General features: G+C 42.5%; 1 protein-coding gene across 15 annotated transcripts in view; it reads right to left on the bottom strand.

Annotated features, from left to right (window-relative positions):
* Positions 1 to 1,510: 1,510 nt before the first annotated feature.
* MSI2 (musashi RNA binding protein 2) overlaps positions 1,511 to 20,111 on the bottom strand; it is a 2,560,560-nt gene continuing 2,541,959 nt past the window's right edge. For all 15 annotated transcript variants that reach the window (XM_069614640.1, XM_069614629.1, XM_069614635.1 and 12 more), the window contains one exon: positions 1,511 to 7,186. The gene's annotated coding sequence lies outside the window, so the exon portion shown is untranslated. The remainder of the gene's footprint in view (positions 7,187 to 20,111) is intronic.

Genomic DNA, 20,111 nt, shown 5'->3' with positions numbered 1-20,111 from the left:
CCATGAACGCGAATAGCATGCTTCTTTTGGGTAGTTGGCAATGCCCATTGGCCATGTCCCTTTTTTGATTAAAATGCAATTGAAGTAGCCTTTAAGACAAGGTATTGTACTTGTGTCGAATAATGCCATGGCTGTAGATGGATGCTGTTGCTCACACCTTTTGCACTCGAGTTTTGAAGTTTCTAATTTGCACCAATCGATCACTGCATGAAACATCACAATATTCTTGCAACAGAAAAATGTTGAATGGAAATTAAAGGTAATGTTTTGGGGGTTCATAACCCTGGCAATCTCTTTGCAAAATTAAAGGCAAAATCTTGAATTTCATCTTGTCCACGTTACAAACAAGTTTAGTTTTATTTCGAGTAATTGTGTGCTACCTTTTCAAATGAAAAGCGTTTTTCTTTTACTATGGGCATTGATAAAATCCCCTTGGATAACCATTGATGCATAAGGTTCACCTAGAAAAATATAATCTTCACCTCCTTAAAAAAAAAATGTATGCTTTCACATGGGCCCACATATCATATTGCAATTGTTTGTTTATTGGCGATTTCTCTACTACTGCATACTGTACATTAATTAGTAATGAAATAATCTGAAAATGTTAATCAACTACTTCTGTGTCAATTGCTTAAAAAACATTTTTTCTAACCCCAGAGAAGTTTCACCAGAGTGGAATGCTGGGATTGATCCAAAAAGGGGAAAGAAAGCAGGCCACCCTAACTTGTACGTTTTCTTGTTCTGCCAAACATTTAATGTCATTAACTTTATTTAGGCCAAAAGTGGCAGGTACCAAGTTTTAAAAAAGAGGCAGCCATTCAGCTTTTTGGAACAGTTTATGCCAATAACCAAGGTTGGAGCATAAGTTTGGGGTTTGCGCAGTCCGACTCTCAAACATCTAATGTTTAGCTATCAGGCAAAAGTAACCAACTAGCTCAATCTAAAAGCAGTGGTTGTTTTCATAACGATACAGAACACTTTCTGTATTTCCTCTCCTTCTCGAGTTGAACCCAGAGGATACACAGCTAAAAGGACCTGGCCAGGGTGCTTGATGTGTAGAATCTCATGGCAAGTTTGTAAGTTTGCTGCATGGTAACTTAAAAATCTCCTGTGGTTTACCACTTCCACTATCCAGAAGCGAATCAGCTCCAAACTGGAAGTCATTAATAACTAGTTTCCCTGGAACAAAGACAAAACTTAAGACAAAGGATGCAGCGGTTGCCAAGTGCTGTATGAAATAGTTGTGCTCCTCCTGCCACTGTTCCAATCCATCCACTTGTGTAGCCTCAACTGCCTCTTGTCACGCTAAAAAACTCCAATGACCAATTCCCTTTAAAATGTCAGGGGAGCCCCCTTGAGGAAAGAGCTGCTTATCATAAGCCTCTGAAAGACAGCACTATACATGTACAGTCTAATAAAGCAAATGTAGCAACCACTGTTCCCAGACGTACCATTAAGAAGGAATTAAGAACACAATGCTTAAAATAAGGGATGCAAGACAACACTGTTCAAAACAGTTTATTTTATTTTTTTGTCAGACAAACACATTGATTTCTGGACCACAGTAGAGGATGGAAACCTTTCACAAACTTATTTATTTGAAAATACAAATATAAAATTATACTTTCCACATCTATGATGTGAGAGACCCCCATCCACATAGTAATTTACAACAGGGCTTTAGAAAGCCATACACAAAGACCTGAAAGATGCTTGATATATATATATATAGATACATATATATGTATATATATAAAAAAAATAGTCACTACCAAAGTTCTCATCAGTTCATACTAAAGTATAAAAGTAAGGGCTAGGTCTGCCACAGTGCCATTGATAGTTTGTATTCTTCATTGCGAGATACATAGAACCACCTGAAATGCTTTGACCTGCATCCCATTTGTCACGGAGGGAAGTGAGAGCCTACACAATACATATAGTGAGATTAAGGTTCCTAGTCCACTACCAGTCAAAAGGAGACACACAGATCCCACACTTGGTGCTATGTACAGCATACAGTTATCATGAGTGACTCCCATTTAGCTCTGTTCTACCCTGTTGATCGGAAAACAATGAAATTCAGCCGAAAGACAATACATTCTGATTGTTCGGTAACGTGCGGACAGATCACTTGGATAAACAACTGTTTGTGATTTTTCTTTTTTTTTGGTAAAACCTATTACAGTATATTGAAGTATTGCTTTAACTTAGAATCGCTTGTTGTAGTGTTTACATGATTAAATGGTTTGATTCTGTACACATATGAATCGCCACAATGTTATGCATGTCAGGACTGCATGAAAACTGCCAGTGTGTCATCAGAATCTCGCTCTACAAACCCTGCGCAAACTTTCACTAGCATATTAGACAGTTTTGCTTCTGTAACATTTGGGGTGTGGGGAAGGGGTGAGTACCCACTAATTTCCAACCAAGACTATTTTTCTTCCTTTTTAATTTTTTTAACACACAGTACACCATAGATACAAGTTAGTGTTTTGTAAACAATTTCATACGGTAAATATATATACAATACATAAACCATGGATGACCTTCAGTAAAAATGTAGTCAACTAATATTGCTTTATTACGGATTATGTTGCATTTGTAAATCGCAAAAAAACAATTTAAAAAAAGGTGCTTATAGTTTGTGGCTAAGTCCCTAGCCCTCATTCACCCTAAATAGCAAAATGGCGTTGTGGTTTTCTAGCTGGAAAACAGAACAGAATTAAACAAACAAAAGAGAAAATAAACGTTTGGAACACCTTTCAGGTCATTACTTAGAATTTACCCATGATTTAGCTAGTCTAGCAAGATGTGTAACATTCATCAGCTGTAAAATGCTGTACAATGAGAAATAAATTTACAGCAACCGGGCCATGCTACCTTAAAGTCCAAGCTACAAGTTCAAATAAAACAAAATGAACAATATGAACAATAGGAAACAAAGGACAGTTCACACTTAATTTTTAATCAAGTCAAGTGGTTACTGCTTGCTTTGGCTTTTTTTCTTGGTGGGAATAATGGATTCAGGAGGTTGACTTTGTTTATAAATCCTCTGTGGACATAGGTTTATTGTCAAAACTATTATGAAGATACTCAAGAAAAGGTTTGAATTAATAAACTGTCCCACCAGAGCTTGGATTTGATGCCCAACAGAACCCTGCCATACCGAGAAAAAACCTTGATTAATTTTGAGAAATGGAAAGGGATATTGACAATTTGTATTAACTGGCTCGTTCCTTGCAGTGATTTGTGGTCATATGATGCAGTGAAATGTTCCCTTTCCCCCAGGCATATCTGACATTAGTTTTTATATTATTCAAGTTTATTATTTTAGCTGGCGTTGGTTGACTGTACAGAAAGATTTAGCCAGTGAAATGTTGGTCTTTGACCTATACTCGACAACAACGGTCAGAAACCCTGCATGATACTGGCTGACTGCGACTAAATACAGTTGAGCATACTCAGAGTACTTTCATCCACAGCAACAGATGTGTACAGGGTACTTAAACTCCAGCACTGCTCAAATGTAGATGTATATAACTCATTTCTTGTTATGCTGACTGAACATTAATCTCTCATTTTGAACCTATTTTGACAGATCAGTAGTAAAATATGCAGTTATTTGCATTATGAGAATATATTCTATGATATATATGCGATTAGGAACTATGCCAACATTTTAAGCATCAACAGATTCAAGAAAATTGCATCAGGACTGTATGCCACGTCGTCCATCAACAGATAAGAAGCAATTCATCTTTCAAAAACCCAATTAAATGAAGCGTATGTGGGCACTACATGTCTAACAATTTTGAAATGCATAGTAGAAGAATTACTTCTGGAAAGTAAAGCGTACACTTTTGAATAATTGTGCTATTTTTCCTTCAGATGGAGAAATGTACGTTGTGGCAATGTATGGTTTACCAATGTGTGTAACACATACGTACCCTTGGCAACAATAGATGACCTAGAGTCAAAAATAACAAGGAACGCCTCTTAAAATAGATGGTCACCATCACTGCAAAATATGTGAACTAAATTAATGTAGATTTGAACATTCTTACGACCAATCCAGCAAAATAATTGTTTGTTAAAGAATAATAAACAAGTTTGACATTTTCTTTTGTAAATGAGAGATATATGTAGATATGACCGACTGATTTGGGAGGTCTTTATTTTATATAATCCCTTTCTCAAACATACATAGTATTGGGTATGGTTTGGAAATCAGGTAAGGCGATATTCTGCATGTGCCATTGTTCTTGACTAAAATTAAAAGTGTTGCTGAACCTTTTGTGCTAAAACAATTTACAAAATTGTTAGTGATGGACTTCTAGATGAGTGGGGGACTAAAGTGAACCTTCGTCTAGGTAGCCACATCAAAAACATGTCAGGCTCCACAATATTTGTGCTATGGGCCACTGGGACTTTTAAAAGGTATATAAACATCAAAAACATATTCACACAAATTATCAATTTCTTCCGAGCATTCTTAAAAAAATATGTTTTTCTCTTAGTAAAATCATTTTTAATATACCATGCCTCCCTCTTTTAAAAAATAAATTAAAAAAATCCAGTTTTGCATATCTAGCGTTAGCATTTAAGGTAGTATGGCACACCCCCCTTTTCAAGTTAAGGGTGGGGTTTTACAAAATGCCTTTTAGAGTTTGCCAGCATTTTAACATTGTGAGACCTTTGGTTAGTTGAAACCACATCAGATCAACAAAAGAATATATATAAAAGAAAAAATAAAGAGAAAACTGCCCCAAAATTATTAGCATTTTTCTTAAATAAGAGAAAGTTCTATCCTTACTGGTCCTAAATCTGTATAACTACATCTATGTTTTAAACCTTAATTACAATACACCTACCAATATTTACTAGAAGAGGAAGAGAAAATAAGTCAGTAGACTAGCATCAGGACAGCACGCTTACAAATAGCCGTTGTATACACTATTAAGATACATTAATGAGCAACAAAGAATATTCTATGAGGTGACAGGGAATGAAAGTAACAGTGAAAGTACAGTACATCAACATTGACAAAATATCAATATCAAAATCCCCTGGTTTTCAACATTGAACTTCAAGGAATTTTTAATATTTTTTATAGTTTTTTCATGTTTTTCTGAAAGAACCATTACACTTGATTTACTTATTACTTGATCAAGTTTTTTCATATTTAAAAAGCGTCCAGCATTTTGCGTAACCTGGTTGTTGTATATGAAACAAAAAACTCAAAAATAAAACCAGAAAAAAACTACAGGAGTCTGAGAAAATAAGCAGGGCTTTTTAAAACTGAAAAAGGTTACCCTTTTCAATAGCACGAAGTTGCTTTTGTCAAGATTCTTGCTCATCAGGTTTATTGTGTCTGTATGGTAAGTCTACTTGTTAGTATACATTTAAAATTATCGGAGTGCAGCAGCTGTCTTTTCATTTTGCATTCAGTGTCTTATACCGGCTGTACCTAAAGTACCAAATTCATAAACAAAACTTTCTTAAAATAATAATACAACTTGGCATAATTATGTTAAAATAACAGAAAACATATCCACACTACAGTATGTTCTTAATGCCACCTACACCAAGTCGTACTTCTATTTAATTGCCGTAGGAATAGCTACCCATATTTAAAAAAAAATATATCCTTCATAAGTTTCCCCAACAGAGGACCATATATATATAACAGCCAAATATCAAACATGTGCAAACAAGAAATTGTCAGTTTTCCCTACCAGTCACAGTGCAATGATGTTTTATAAGTTTAAAATTATGTTTACATCTACAATAAATTAATCTTTCATCGCCTCTATACTTGTAGCACTGAGGTATTCAAAAAATGAGTTTTTTTCATTTTCCTAGTTTGTTAATATAGGAAATGATGGTTATAGGTAAATGCAAGCTTCAAAATGCCTTCCTAAATGGCATGCTCAGTATTGAGCATAATGCCAGAGAGCTGGCTGGTCTCCAGAAGAGGTTTGAGGACAAACCGAGCAGCTGAAATGACTGGACAAATAAACTGATCTAATTTAAAATAATGACTTAAAATGGTGCTTCTCAAATGTTAAATAATTTAAATATTTGTTTAAAAAAATTAGTCTGGGAAAGCAGTTTTTCGTTCATACTTAATAATTAAAAAATATAACTAGACTTTAAGCTGTGCACACATTACTTCAACTAGATAATTATGCTGGTATGACGCTAGTACAGTTATCAGGTCTATAACACCTACAGAGCAAGCTAGACAGTGTAATATAACAAATGGGGAGGCCCTCAGCAGTTGCTTATGGAGAGAAACATTTCTCCCATATAGTACAAACCTGCTTTAGACTAAACCCATCCAAAAATATGTTTTTCATAATAGTTTACATATAGTTAATGGAATAGTATTTACAGTATTTTTTCATAATTCACAATTTTCAAAAAACCTTATATCACCTCTTTCAACAAAAAAAAGCACTTATAGAAAAAAGGACTTCAAAAAAACATTGCAGTCCTTACCTTATTGCCGAAAATAGATATAATCAGGATGACAGAGACATCGCAAAACAACAAATTCACCAAATATTCTGTCAGTCTGCTACCCTCTCATCTTAAACAATGCAAAATAGAAACTTTACTCCAGCATATTCCCCACTTTCCTTCTTTGTAACAGTTATCTTCTGAGTCAGTGTGTGCTAAATCTCCATGTGAAATAATGTACTTGTATATGTCGATAAAGTTTCATAAAGGGCACCAAAGATTATGAGTATTTTTGCTGTTTCAGCCTAACCAAGCACTTTAAAAACAAAGCATAACAGAAGAAAGGGAAATTAAACCATTAACAGCTATATTATGGTTATGTTAAACTGGTTGCACAAAATAGTAAAACTAATAGACACTAGAGCAATGCTAAAGGATGCTCCCCCCTTCAACTCTAACCTCCAAGGAGTGGAATTCCAATTCTCCAAAATGAGGAAGGAGGAGCATAAAAAAACTGAACTTAAGTCATGAATAACATTAATCATTTTTAAAAGCCGGTGTTTATATAGCAGATCGGGTTCTTGAGATGAGAGAAGAACAGTCCGTACAGTGCCTCAACATTGTGTTTATCCATGATGATGTGCTTCTCACAGGATGGCCATCACCTAGACGATGGAACCACTCATTATGCAATCTTGCCTGGAAATCCCAAAAATCTCTAGGAAAAAGTGAAAAAATAAAGGAAAAATAATTACTTTAAAGGACTGCCTTCTTGAACAAACATCCTTTCCTCTCCGACCACCAGGACTGAAATTCAATTAAGTGTTAATAAAACATGTGCAATAGAGACCTGTCAGCTTGCAAAGATTGGGGATTAACATGAAAAGAATATTTACATTTCCAAACATATGTATGATTTGTGAACACTTGAGGTAAGGGAATAATATCTACACTTTACCCATTTGATATTCTTCTTAGTCGACACAGACAATAGAAATGCAGTGCACCTAAACCAAACACATTTTAGTCTTTGAGCTGCAAACTTATTTTAAACTGAAACAACTCTGCGGAACAGTATTCAATTCTATATGGTGACACTTTTATTGGGATTGAAGGATTCGAATGATGATGATGGATAGAGTCTCAGTTAAAGTAGCTTAACAGCCAACATTATTGTAGGTTAAAAAAACAGTATTAAGCATTTGTATTACATTTGTCACACTATGACTGGAATTAGCTTTGTGTTCTTTTCTGTCTGATTTTGGATTCTTCGAAGTTAGACTGGTTCTTGAAAGTCTCAATATAGACTGTCACAGTATTCAAAACTGCCCCTTTGGTAGTGGGACCAAGCCTGATTTGCATATGTCTTTTCCCTTTCTGTGATGGCTTGTCAGGCGAAGAACGATGGAATTACCAGAGGTTTAAGATTATTCATAAGCCTGTCCGACATCACTTCTTTGTTTTTACAGTATTCCAAACAAGCTATTTAAGAGCTGCCCATTCAATAACTTTTCTGGACGAATGGAAGAACCCTTTTCAGTAGCATTTTGGGCTCTGCACAACAGACGTGATTCAGTGGTAAATTGATAAGTGCAGCCAGGCCAACATATCAGGTTTTTCACTCTTGGCGAGTACTGGTGATGCTCCCATATTATGAGGGCAAGGGAATGGAATCTGGTTGTAATTCATGTAACCAAGACTGCAGTCCTGGGACCATTTAAGCACAGATAGCTCTCCTTCATCCAACAGTAGATATGTTTGTAACATCAAGATTTTATGTTGGAAATCTGAGCTCTTTCCTAGTCTGCTAGGGAGCATAGTATTGTCAGAATCCATACATAATGAAAGTTGGTGGTGGCTCACCGTCTGACAATGGTCACATGTGCGCAATTAACACTAGCAGTTACAACAAAGAGTGAAGGCTAAACGAAATATACAGGATGATTACTATAATATGCTCTATGAACCACTAATCCAATGATAATCAAATATTGGTCACCCGTTTCATACAGAAAATATGGTCTGGAGAGAACAACATACATGGGAGCCTAAATAGTTGCAAATTGCCAACGTGACATTTCTAAAGTTAATCATAGGACTGAAAATACGAGCTCCACCTAGCTTAAGACTGGGCGAGTTGCCGCCCCCCCTACTCCCACCAGCGGTTTCCTTCTCTGCTGCTTATAAATCCCTTGTGGCCAAATCGCCCGCTCTCCCCCGGTGTTCAGTCCCGTTTCCTTGTATTGATCCTTTGCTGTGCATTTCCCCCTATGATTTACAAGCGTTCCATTGCTTCCCGAACCTAGTTCTGTACTCCATGTATAACCAAATAATAATAAACACACAGTACTCCATAGAAAGATGAAAACGAGTCAGGTCAAGAACGTTAAGTTTGCTTCACAAACACTAATCAGTTGTTCATTTACAGAACGGTGGCATTGATGTTTGCATGGCACGTTGTATCGTTTTCCTGGCATATGTTTTCATTTAGCGTGAAGGCTGGACCCAAATAAATGTAAACAAAACCCTTCAGTGCCCTGCAATCTCCCAGGCTACACTTGCCAGTGTCTATTCTCAATCACTCCTTGTTTATATAAGCAACAGTGGTTTTTAAGAACCGACAGCCTGCTTAATGATATCATGATTTTATTCAGAGATTTGTGACCGATTGCTCCCGTTTTGAATTGCTTTAACAATAGGTTCTTCTTCAGATCTTGGTACAGAGGGATGCAAGGCAGTGTCACAGCCCCTTGAGACTCAAACCGATCACTGCAGGTTGCACAAAGAGCACAACGGCAAACTCGTGGTGCTACATTTACGGGTTAATAGCATGGCTGTGCTTTGGTCTCAGTTCCATTTACTAGAAGCAAGAGCAAAATCAAAACTCATTTTTCTCAGTCACTGTTGCTAGGAGGAAACCTACACAGAAAAGGTGGACCAAGGTACTTCCAGGTAATTCTACGCATAAAGGGGCTCATACATACCAAGATTTATCTCCAGTAATTTCTAAAGCCACCCCAATCAAACAAGCCCAGGTGGACTAATGATCTACTGGTACAGCTGCCACCAATCCTGTGCATATTTGTGAAGTGCAAGGCAGTCTAAATGTTATGTTCGTACAGCTGGTGGAAAAGACTGCTTTACCAGTAATGGCATATAATACAAACGGGGAAAAATGCCAATAGAGGGAAAACACTGGGTTCAGCTAAGGGTGCTGTAATCCGGTTAAGGAAAGTTCTTTTGTTAAGGATATGTCAAAGTATGTAGAAATATCTCATTTTAATATTCATCCAAATAGTGAAACAAGTAATCCCATGTCAGAGCCTTAAAACTAATTTGTAGACTTAATCATATTTTATAAAGGTTTAGTTCACCAGTTCATTCATTACTCTACTTTTTCAGCACAGCATACTCAAAGATACAAAACAGCAAGCTGTTGGGAAACAACCTCTGGTACAATTTGCAAAATGCTAACTTCTATACTATTTTAAATCTTTATCTGCATTTTACATAACAGTGATTCATTAGCTTTGGTCTGGAAATCATACCTGGAATAAGCCTGAATTGTGATCATCTCCTGCAACATTTATTTAGCTTTGGATCCAAAACCAGCTGCTTAGTCATAACAGCATCTTTATTTGTATTTATTGCAAGAACAGACATGTCAATTTCGATCACAAATGACTTACATTTACAGATGGCGGAGGCATTCCCAGGAAGGGTGCCTCTACAATAGTACAAAGAGGAGCACACGTGGTGAGCCAGTTAATGAAGGCGTGGACAAAGTGTGATAAAGACCAGGGACAAAACAAAAATATAAGAAACCAGTGACTTAAAAACATATTAACGTAGGGTGCCAAGTGTTTCAAACTAAAGAGGAGTACTGTACAAATATTACGCTGCAGCGGAAGGAGTAAGGTGTCAGGGAGGGAGGATGGCTGAAAGGGCAAATTGAACTCTTTTAGTGATTAAGGGAAATTTAAACTGAGCGTTGAAGAAAACCACAAAATCGGGGTTGCTTTGATTGTGAAGTACTTAGGTTTCCAATTTAGTGGGTAAGGGTACAGAGTAAAAAAAGGAAAGGAGAAGACGTACGAGGGCATTGACCAGTGATGCTGAGTGAAGAAAAGGCAGGGAGAGAACAAGACGTGAGTAGTCTGATAAAGTCAGACAGCTCTTGAGGAGCAAACCCATTAATAGCTTTGTAGTCTGAGAGGAGGAACTTGAAAAGGGAGAGATTGTGCATGAAGATCCAAAGAGCATGGTGTTGGTAGGTAGACATGGAGGAGGAACTTGGTAGATTCTACAGATTGCAGGTCGTGAGGTGGAATGCTTTGTCCAATGGGAGAAAGGAGTAGAGAGGAATGACGAGGACTAGGCATGTGCAGTAATCGAGCTTGCTGAGCACAAAGGTGGAGATTGGATTTTTTTGTAGAGTGGTGGGTAAGATATGACAGTTTCAGAATGTTGAAAAGGTTAATACGAGCAGCAGAGGCGGTGGCAGTTATAAGTTCCTGAAGCCAGAGGTCGCTATCAAAGGGATTCCCCCAAGGTTGCAAGTCTTGGAGGCGGGATCGAGAAGGTTTGGCAGCAAGGAAATGAAGGGAATAGCAGGCAAGACTTTGGGAGCTGGAAGAAAGACTTCTGGTTTCGAAGAGTTTAGCAGCATGAGGCAGAAGAGTGCCATCTAAGCGACTTATTGCAGTGAGACAGTGGTAATACGTACAAGAGTTGTGTCATATGCAAATACATTCTAGCAAAAGGATGGATTAAGGTTTTATCAAATAGATGAGCAGACAAGCATGCCCAGTTCGATCAGTGAACTGTCCTATTTATATGCATTTGGAACTTAATAGGAACATTAAATAATGGCTGTGCATAGCGATAAATTATTTGCTCAAGATTACATACATTTGCCGCTAGGCCATACACCTTTCTTAGTTGAATTAGGGAGGGCAAGCAAGACTGCATTAGAAGCTTGCACGTTTTCCATTTCAGAATGGTTCCAAAAGCCCGCAGAAGCGCTTCTTGGAGACGGATATGCCAGGCAGGAACCAGAAACAGACTTAGTGAGGTCAAAACTGTTGTGTGGTGTGAAAACCACATAAATAGAGCTTTGAACAGATGTAGAAATCAAGAACTCTATTCACTGCTGGTGTGATATTTTGTAGGTGTGTTTGCCATCCTTCTCCAGTCTGAGATGAAGGGGAAACAGTGTATTTTAGCATGTAAGCTCTGACTTGTAGTTTAAGTATGGATCTTACACTTACAGGTTTTAACATTACAAATGATTTGAACAAAGCTTTTAAAAAGTAAAAGCTTTGGTGCACATGCAGAAATTACTACCACAAATAGGCTTTGCGAGGCTTCCCCAAAGTTAGATAATAATGTAGGAGCCCATTGTAATTTACAGAGTACAGCATGCCATAACCTTGCAGCATAGATGGAGAAAAGCAGACTTTTAGGATTAGATTTTTGGCTTCTTGGAATATTGGTCAAAGCTATATTCCCAGATTTGATGGCCAAATTAAAGCCAATACATTGGGTTGTTACCCTAGACGACTTGAGAGATAAAACATTAACAAGACTAAATCGTATTAGCCTAGCCCCTCCACAACAAGCGAAGATCGAAAGAGTCAACATCTACCAACTGCTAAATACAAAATGCGATCAAAGTCCAGATGGGTAACCCGGAACGTCATTATTGAAAGAGATCAACTTCATGATCATCTCTAGCATGCTGCATTTGCCACTTCAATTGGACATCAATCTTGGATAGCTTGGTGCTTAATTCAAAGCTCTGAATGACCTGTATTCATAGGTTCATCCCTCCAATAGAATACCATTAATACCAGCATTTATTAATGGGTTTGAAAGAAGGTGGCCCCTGTAATGAAACACTATACTAAAACAATTATATTGCACCAGCTGCCATGAATTATGCGCTGTAAAGAGTGCCTGAAAAGAATCCTTCAAATCTACTATATTTTATAGCGCCAAGCTTGACAGATCTGTAAAAGACAAAAAATATGGCACGGAAAGGAGGCATGCAAAAAGCTGCATTACAGAAATGTGAGCAGTGACATTTTTAGCAGGGATGTGGGCATGTGGAAGTTCAGAGAGACTGTTTGGCAATGTCCATGCAATAGTGATTACCAAGATGGTAAGGATGATATACCTGAGCCCATGCTTATTAGGGTGCTGCAAAACTCAGAGTAATTTGGTTTTTGCATGGTCGAGTCATTACAGAACCACATGAAAATAAGCTCTGATCTTGTCGTAAAAGGCACAGTCCAGCCACAACTGCAAGGCTGCACGTCCTCTGCACACAGAAACAAGCAACCGAGCGCATATTCTGGCTTGAGCCCAGGGCACTGGGAGCTCGGGACCCATATCTCGACAGTTTCCTACACTTGTGGAGAGACTCAGTGGTTCAACCATCAGGCATTAATGAGGTAATATAATCTGTACATGATATGTAATGTTTGGTACAGGTCTCCGTACTTAACAAGTTAGATGTTTGCAAGGTGACAGCTTTGCTACATTTGTGTCAGAGCAGCAGGAAACCTTTAAACTTCAAAAATGTTCTCTCACAGTCGTTTCAACATCGTAGAGGAGCAATTCCCAATCCAGGCTTATAAAGCATTTTCATTTGAAAGCACAGACACCAAACTACTCTGCAATCCACATCTGTCGATGACTCCCAGATACTCTTCAATCCATTAAGAAATTCGACCATCCGTACGGTGGGTGTGCGCTCACCTAGGTTTTTAAATTTTTTTATATGAAATTGAATAATGGTAGATCAAACTCTGGAAAATGGGTGGGGCTAATTGGTACACATTTTCCTGTGCTCACCGCACGACATACACATAGACCTGTGTATTGTGGGTGGACACAGCCGACAGCCTACATCCCGTCCCCTTTCCTACATCCTGTATTGGCGATTACATGTGACAGAATGCCCTGGGGAGGAGAGCCTCCAGGCAAACAGATTACGCAGCAACGCTTAGCCGAATGCTGCATCTGCCTTGGCACTAGTATCCAAGCAGTAGTGTTTGCAAAAGGCCGAAGGGGTGGCCCATGTTGCCACCCTGCTGATCACTTGCCTGGGAACGTGGCGCAGGAACGCGACTGTGGTCACCTTGGCTCTTCAGCATGCGCATGCATGCCCTGTGGTGGAACCTTACGTTGCACCTTGATTGCCTCCTGGATCGATGCTGTCATCCATCGAGCTATGGATGCCTTGGAGGCTTGCTGCCCGGAGCCTCCAAATGTTACAAACGGTGCGTCCGTCTTGCGGATGCCCTTCATTCTGTCCAGATAGAAGTTCAACGCTCCCCTGACATCGAGACAGTGGAGCGTTTTCTCTGCGTCTTCCATGGGGTCCGGGAAGATTCTGGGAGGACAATCTCCTCGTTAATATTAAATGAGGACTCCCACCTTTGGAAGGAACTTGGGGTGCATGTGAAGCACAATAATATCTTGGTGAAATCTAGTGTATGGCTCTGTGGCAACTAACGCCTGGATCACACTCTGCAAGCTGACGTGAGACCAACCAAAAGGGCGGTCTTCAGAGTGACCAACTTAATGTCTGCTGTGGCTATGGGTTTGAATGGTTTGTGGGCTATAGCAGTTAGCACCATGTTGAGGTCCCAAACTGGATGCAGGCATTTGACAGTGGGATACAGTCTAGTCCGGTTCGTCAGGTGTTTTTTTACTACGGGATAAGCTGAAGACAGGATAAGAGTCAGAGTTCCTGTATGTGCCAAATAGCGGCCAGGTATGTCCGGCAGGTATCCACCTTGACACCCGACCTGGAATGATAGGCCGAGAATGATAAGACTTGGTCCAGGATGCATGGCAGTGGATTCATCCTATTTTCCTTAGCCCAAGAATCTCGTCCAATCTCGCCTAACTTCTGGCACTTTGGCACTTTGAATGATCTCCAGATTGCTGCTAGACAACTGAAGGTGCTGGAGCGTTAGCTGCTCAGGAACTCTCTGAGGAGGGGTGTAGCACTGCACCTCCCTGCTGTGCTAGTAGAGCGCCCTTCCCAAGGGGGAAGTACCATCTCCGGCTGGGTTGACAGCTGCTGCAGGTCCGAGAACCAGGATCGTGCCGGCCAGTGAGGCGCTATGAGGATTATCTTTGAGTTCCTGGAGTTCCTGATCTTGCTTACCACCTTGTGAACCGGCAGTGTGGGTGGGAATGCATATGCCCACATCCCGATCCAGGGTATATGGAGTGCGTCCCCTAGAGAGTTGCATCCCCTTCCTCTCCAGGACACAAATTGCTGACACGTCCGATTGTTTACTGTTGCAAATAGGTCTGTGGTGGGGTGGCCCCATCTGCTGAACACTTACTGGAGAACTCCCCCATTCAGCTGCCACTGGTAATTGTTGGCGGCCAAGAGACAGTGTCTGGTTCCAGGTTAGATTCTCCTAGAAGGTGAACCGAAGAGATCCACAGATTTCTAGGGTCAACTAGCACAGCTTCAGGGATCTGGTGCGCTCCTGTTTGTTGATATAGTACATGCAGGTAGTGTTATCTTTATGAATGCACACAGACCTGCCCTTGATTGTCGGGAGAAAGGAACAACCAGATTACCATAAGTTCCAGGTAGTTGATGCGATTCTGCTGGTCGGTCTGGGTCCAGAGTCCACGCACCGAGAGCGTTCCAAGAGTGGCTTGCCACCAATGGAGGGAGGAGTCTTTGGTAATGGTGTACTATATGGGGGAGGACGGAACGTTCTGCCCACCAAGATGTTCTCATTCTGCTGCCACCATTTGAGATCATGGTCCAGACGTTGCGGGATGGAGACCAGGGCCAGCTGATGGGCTGACCCCTGATACCAAGAAACTTCAAAATGCAACTGAAGCCTCCTCATGCAGAGTCTGGTGTATGGGACTGCCAGGAGGCATGCTGCCAGTACGCCCAGAAGGTGTTGAGCAGAGGCTGGCTTCTGGGACCGCGAGGAGGCATGCTGCCAGTACGCCCAGAAGGTTTTGATACCACCAGGCCGCAGTGATTGGCCTGCTGCGGAAATGGGGGAGAACGGTCTGAATCGCTGTAACCTTGACCCCCGTGGTGAATACCCCCTGCTGCTGTGTGTCCCACATTCGGCCCAGAAACACTAGCATCTGTGTAGGGGTGTGCGGAGATTTCTGGTAGTTGATTGAAAACCAAGGTCGAATAGGGTGGAGATGAGCATGTCAGCTGAGGCTCGAACCTGCCCCGAAGACGAGGCCCTGACTAACCACTCATCGAGATACAGATAGACATGCAGCCCCTTGGACCGGAGGAGAGCTGCCACAGCATTCATGAGCCTCATGAAGACTCGGCACTGAATTTAACCCAAAGGGCAGAACCTTGTACTAGAAAGGCAGGCCCATGACTCGGAACCTGAGGAAGGCCCGGTGAGACTGCACAATATGAACGTGGAGCTAAGCGTCCTTCAGGTCTCCCCCACACAGTGTCTCGGCTATGAGCGCTTGCGTCATCATCTTGAACTTCTGCAGGGGTTGGTTAAAGATTCAGGGAAGACAAATCCAACAATACTCGGAGGACTGCCTAGTTCTTCTTTTGAATAGCAAAGATGCAGGAGTAAAAGCCCTGCCCGTGGTGCGGTGGGAGGGACCTCCTCTACCGCCTCGCTCTTTACAAGGAAGAAAATCTCTGCTAAGAGTGATGGTTTACCGATCTGTGGGAGAGGGATAGAACTCTGGAGAGGAGAAGGAAGAGGTAACCAGAAGGCACAGGACACAAATGAGATGACCTATGCATCCGCAAAATTTGCCCACCAAGCCTGAACGTGCAGGGCCAGCCTGCCCCCAACAGGGGTGCTGTGGACCTGAAAAGAATTGTCATTGTTTCTTCTGGTCAGAAGCCAATGAGTGGGAGAGGGACTCTAAGAACCCTTTATTTGAGGCTTTATGGTGTTTTCGCCTGTGCTGACTGAGACCTGTCAGACTGCCTAGCTTTGCAGTCCTGGAACCCTTGGAAACCGCCAAAGGATCACCCCTTGTCTGAGCGAGACTGTTCCTGTGAGAAAGGCTTCGCTGCTGGCTTGGTAAGAATCGTCTGCGACTTGGCTGTCTGAGAGCTGCTGTTCGTCTTGTCCAGCTCTTCATCAGTTGTGGAGTGGAAAAGAACAGAAGGTCCAGGATTATCTCCTTGACATCCGGGTTGTACCTTGTAGCTTTTAGTCAGGCCGTGTCCCTCTTGTCCGTTGCCAGACAGATCGCTGTGTTAGCTGTGCTTATGTGACCTACTGTGGCCTCCATAATGTCCAGTGTCACAAGTTGCACATCAACTAGGCCTGCTTTAAATGAGGCTTACTTGTCCTTAGGGATGTTAGGCAGAAAGTCTGCGATTTCCCTCCACTGGTGTTTAGCCGCAGTCAGGATAGCGTCTGCGTTGGCCTTCCTGAGGTGTAAACCGGTATTTGAGAAGACCTTCTTGCCGTATGATTCAAGAGTATTTTCTTCCTTTTTCAAGAGGGGTGCTGTGGCAGAACTAGACAAGGATGCCTGGGGCTTGGCATACATTGATGCTGCAGCGATAACCAAATGACAGAGGTTGCAGGTGTGTCGAGAGTAGCATGCTGCCCAACTCGTCCTGCCTGAACTTAGCATCCAGCTTTTTGTCAATGAGTTTCGTGGTTTGAGCCACCCCTTCTTCGCCAACGCCTCCACCTCCTGCAGGGGGATGCCAGAACTCGCCTCTGCCCTGATGCTCAGGACTTCCGCCAGAACTCCTGCCTCAGGAAGCTCCTTCTGGGGCGAATGCCCAGGTATTCTGACAGGCCAGCAATCCTGTCATGGGAGGCTTTAGCTGAGGAAGGTGCGTCTTGCTCCTCCTTGTCTGTGTACTGCCGGTCATCAGCCCCAGGTGTTGGGGGGTGATGCCAACCTCCATTGGAGGTGCTTACGGTGTGGGGGTTTGCACCAGGGGTGCTGGAGCTCCAGGAACGGGCTGCTGCAGGGTCGGATCTGGAGGCGGGAGCATGGGCTGTGTTGCGGTGGGCTGCGCAGGTAACATGTCCTTGATGATACCCCCGAGGATAGAGCCCATTTGTGGAGACCGCATGAGACACATGAATCTGTCGAAAAACCTGTCCTCAAAGGCTGGCTGAGCGCGATCCTGCACCAGAGGGGGTGGCAAATACGCCTGCTGCCTCCCCAGCCTTTGCCCCCCTTGTCCATTCATGGGGTCACTGTACATGGAACCTGAGACACTGGGGTATGATGTGGTCCAGGTGACGTGCATCATTGGCACCCAGTCTTCCCTTGGAGTAAAACTTCTCCGCTGTTGATCTCCTGTCTGGCGGGCCTCCAGACCTGCATGCGTGTTTCCCACCTTCGATGATCGAGCGTGGCGGCTATCTTGTCTCGTGCCACTGCTATTTTGTCTGTGCCCCAAGCATCTGGACTTCCCGTGCTCGGCCTGCAAGCCTGTCTGCACCGGCTCTGCCCCACCTTGCCCCACAGGTCTACACTGGGTAGCACCCGTGGCCTCTCGGCTGGTAGTGCTGGACATGCGTATAGGTGCCCCCTCGAGTAAGGAAGTCCCGGTAGTAGTAGAGCTCACAGGCCCCTCGGCTGTGGAACCGGTAGGGCTCTTGGTCCCCCCGGGCGTGAGGCTGGCATCTGCGTGAGCCTCAATGCTCCATGAGCCTGTGTGAGGGCCGGATTGACCCTTCCCCCCAGAGGGCTTCCCCGGGAAGGAGTCTTCTCTGCGGGGTGCTATGGAAAATAAGGAACCTATATTCTTTGTCTTCCTCTGGACGTAGTCCTTAATGTTATGTGGAGGACTCCTGTTGAACAGCTCTCACCAAGGCACGAGCCAGTGATTAAGCAACCTTGGTGTGAGAAAGTTGCACACAGAGCTGCTGTGGGGAAGGAACCGTCGCACGACAGGCACCTGCTAAAGCCTGTCGAAGCCGACATGTGCCAGGGACAAACTAGGGCACTGGTGGACGGTGTTCCCAAATCTGCAAAAGAAAAAGAAAAGATTTTGGGGAAAGAGCATAGAATTACGAGGCTTGAGGCCTCACCCTGGAGCGCTGGTGGTAGCAGTTCGTTCCCGTCAATGCGGGAAATGGGACTTAGGTGTGGTGCCGGTGGGAGGTGTTAAGGGAGCCTGCGCTCCCAGTGCCGGCCCTGCACACCAGTAAATGTAAAGGGTAGATGTCTTTCTGGTGGAAAAGAGGTTCCGTTCCCTTCCCTCGCGGGGACGCTGATACAGGATGGACGAAAGGGGACTGGACATAGGAGTATTTGCTTGTGTTTTCAATCTGTGCAAATCGCTTCTGGTGTACTAGAGCTGTGGGGCTGATTAATGGTTTAGAAACAGATATTCATCCCCGACGTTGATTTGTCACATCCACATCGATTCCCAACTACTATGCAGTCCACTTCTGCCAATGATTCCCAGATACTCTGAAATTCACTTCTGCCAATGATTCCCAGATACTCTGAAATCCACATCCGCCAATGATTCCCAGATACCCTGCAATCCACATCTGCCAATGACTCCCAAATACCCTGCAATCCACATCTGCCAATGACTCCCAAATACCCTGCAATCCACATCTGCCAATGACTCCCAGATACCCTGCAATCCACATCCGCCAAGGACTCCCAGATACCCTGCAATCCACATCCGCCAAGGACTCCCAATAACTCTGCAATCCACATCCGCCAAATGACTCCCAATCACTCTGCAATCCACATCCGCCAATGATTCCCAATCACTCTGCAATCCACATCCGCCAATGATTCCCAATCACTCTGCAATCCACATCCGCCAATGACTCCCAATCACTCTGCAATCCACACCCGCCAATGACTCCCAATCACTCTGCAATCCACACCCGCCAATGACTCCCAATCACTCTGCAATCCACATCCGCCAATGACTACCAATCACTCTGCAAGCCACATCCGCCAATGATTCCCAATCACTCTGCAATCCACATCTGCCAATGACTACCAATCACTCTGCAATCCACATCCACCAATGACTCCAATAACTCTGCAATCCACATCTGCCAAGGACTCCCAATAACTCTGCAATCCACATCTGCTAAGGACTCCCAATAACTCTGCAATTAATACCCATCAATGCTATCCTGTCCATCCTTCATAAATCTATCACTTTGAAAGTCTCCACATCCTACAGTCCCAGAAATAGCCCCTCGTCTTAATGTCCATAAAACTGCACTGAATCAGTTAGAAAACTTAAATCATAGCAATACCAGAAGCGCGGCAATAAGGCTTCCTATTTATAAATCTGTCATTTATTAAAGGGATGGTCTAGTAAAAATTTTTATTTAAAAAATAGATAGGCCACATAAAAAAAAAAATACTAGCATCCTCCGTTTTAAAACTTCCTATGTAAAATTTTGAGCTATTCAAGCTCAAAATTCGAAAAAGCAAGCACAGGGGTGCAGCCATTTTGTGAAATGGAGGCCCTCCTGTGCTGGCTTTTGCTTTTGCGGCACTAATGAAGGAAAAGCCAGCCAGCTGTAGTAAACAAAGGCTACCGCTGGGTGGCTTTCCCTTCATTAGTGCTGTAGGCGGAGGACGGGGACCGGAGACCAGAGCAGGAAAGCTGCAGCTGAATCTCAGTAAGTGCT

The sequence above is a fragment of the Ambystoma mexicanum genome, chromosome 9, assembly GCF_040938575.1.
Source record: "Ambystoma mexicanum isolate Mex_15411 chromosome 9, UKY_AmexF1_1, whole genome shotgun sequence".
In the NCBI taxonomy this organism is placed as follows: domain Eukaryota; kingdom Metazoa; phylum Chordata; class Amphibia; order Caudata; family Ambystomatidae; genus Ambystoma; species Ambystoma mexicanum.
This window is presented reverse-complemented; position numbering and strand designations above follow the sequence as displayed.